This window comes from Palaemon carinicauda, chromosome 9, assembly GCF_036898095.1.
Source record: "Palaemon carinicauda isolate YSFRI2023 chromosome 9, ASM3689809v2, whole genome shotgun sequence".
Lineage (NCBI taxonomy): Eukaryota > Metazoa > Arthropoda > Malacostraca > Decapoda > Palaemonidae > Palaemon > Palaemon carinicauda.
The window spans coordinates 135,223,241-135,225,740 of record NC_090733.1 but is presented as its reverse complement, the minus strand read 5'-3'; the positions used below and the strand labels follow the sequence as shown (position 1 = coordinate 135,225,740).

The following is a 2,500-nucleotide window of genomic DNA, read 5'->3' as shown; positions in this document are numbered from 1 at the left end:
TCATACGGTAGAATCACTCAGGCCACTATTCCGTATTATTTCTCTTCCCTTTGTTTTTTGAAAGTTTTTATAGTTTATATATGAAAGTTCTATTTTAACGTTGTTTCTGTTCTTAAGATATTTTATTCTAATTGTTCGTTACTTCTCTTTAGTTTAGTTATTTCATTGTTTCCTTTCCTCACTGAGCTATTTTTCCCTGTTGGAGCTCTTTGGCTTAAAGCATCTTGCCTTTCCAACTAGGGTTGTAGTCTTAAAATATTTTATTCTAATTGTTCGTTACTTCTCTCTAGTTTAGTTATTTCATTGTTTCCTTTCCTCACTGGGCTATTTTTTCCCCGTTGGAAATCTTGGGCTTATAGCATCCTGCTTTTCCAACTAGGGTTGTAGTTTAGCTACCAATACTACTACTACTACTACTACTACTTCTACTACTGCTGATGATAATAATAATAATAATAATAATAATAATAATAATAATAATAATAATAATAATAACACTTTTGCCCTTCGAAAACTAACGTAGAAAAGGTCATTGCAAGGTTTTTACGTGCTGGGTACGAAGCATATTTTACAGACTGCCAACCGCGTGGTAGTTAGAGTCCACGAGGAACCGCCAATTCCAGCCGGCGTTATAATAATAGTCTAGAGAAGGGGTCACTTGTTTTTCCCACTGACCTGACCCTAACAGTGTGGGACACGGCCCACGTTATCGTAGAAGTAATCGAAGATTTTATTCTTATCCATATGTCATAATACGTAAGATTGAGATATAAGGTTATATAAATGTTTTATTTTCAAACGTTCAATATGGAATGAATGGAGTTCCAGATGAGAATGTGACGTAACGTAAATAGTAACGGATATCAGTTGAAAATGTTATCCCCGACCTGGCCCCTGGCGAGATGCGGGAACAGAAAAACATGGCGAGGAATTAGTCATCCTCTCTTTGGTTTTGCTTTCATATTGTTTTTAATTTCCTCCTAATCATTTCGCTAATTAATCAGCCTTCATATGACGAGCATTACGCGGCGATATTACATAAGAAACGGCAAATGTTTCCCAGATAAAGGTGTGGTTTTGTATCACCATGCACAGGTGTCGGGACAAAGTCCTTGAGACCGCTAGTCTAGCGGCCCACGCTACAATCATCGTTCCACTGATCTTCGCCCGTTTCACGTAATTTCGCCCACCACCGCCCTGCTTATTGTCGTCTATTCCGAGCTCAAACCATCACCGAAAATTATCATAATCTTGAACGGGTGTTTGGTAAGTTGGAGAAAGCCACGTTGAATGTAGACACTTGAAAAATCATCGATGACAACAGAAAAATTTCGTTCATCGATGTTAGGATATATGACTTGAGATGTGGAGAGGTCCCGTTACCAACCTGGCCTGACCCGATGCTAAGATTATACACATTGTCGCCCACTGTTGAGTACCTGATTTTTTCCCAGCAATACAATGGATTCTGAACAATTTATATATAAGGTTTATGAAAATAACTCGTGAAGATTCCAATCGTCTTTGGGATCAAAATAAGAAATTACAACGGGTATTCCACAATCGTCTTCGGGATCAAATTAAGAAATTGCAACGGGTATTCCACAATCGTCTTTGGTATCAAAATAAGAAATTACAACGGTTATTCCACAATCGTCTTCGGGATCAAAATAAGATAATGCAACGGGTATTCCTTGGCTCTGCACAGGGCGTGCAACTTTTTTTTTTCGGTCTGGTACCGTTGGTTGGTTTCAGCCAGTACATGAACCTGTTGTGGCGATGCAAGATCTTGACTGAATTATCACGAACGCCAACACCACACCTCAGTGATTTTTTGCATAAAAACGTTTTTTATCAGTCTATTAGAAAACTGGATATCCATTTACTTGTTTTTGATAAATAACCTCACTCTAAAAACAAATGTTCCTGCCACCTCATTGATTTTTGTATAAAAAAAGTTATTTATCAGTTTAATAGAAAACAAGGAGATATCTATTCACTTGTTTTTGATAAATAACCTCACTCGAAAACAAATGATCCCGAAGCAAAGAGCAAAGCAAAAGGATCGACTTGAGATTATTACTTGACCCTTGAATTCTGCAGCGGTGCTCAGAACACTTGCAGTGGGTTGGACAACCCGTTGCTCAGGGATCATTCCTCTAAGGTCAATGATTTTGAAGACACCACAGAATAGGACCGAAGATTCTTCCTATATAAGTTCGCTTTTGGTATCACAGGGAATTTATTACTGTGAATGAAGAATTTCTGTTCAATAGGAATGAATCTGTTTCAGTTGTATTAGAATGGTTTTCAAAATACCGTGCAGGATGAGTCAAATGTATAGATTTATTCCAAAGAATCAGTTTCAGTTGTATTCGAATGGTTTTATAAAATACAGCACAAGATAAATCAAATGTATAGATTTATTCCAAAGAATCAGTTTCAGATGTATTCGAATAGTTTTCTAAAATACAGCACAAGATAAATCAAATGTAAAAAT

General features: G+C 37.0%; 1 protein-coding gene across 2 annotated transcripts in view; it reads right to left on the bottom strand.

Annotated features, from left to right (window-relative positions):
- LOC137647161 (ichor-like) overlaps positions 1 to 2,500 on the bottom strand; it is a 127,855-nt gene that overhangs the window by 124,474 nt on the left and 881 nt on the right. The window lies entirely within an intron of this gene.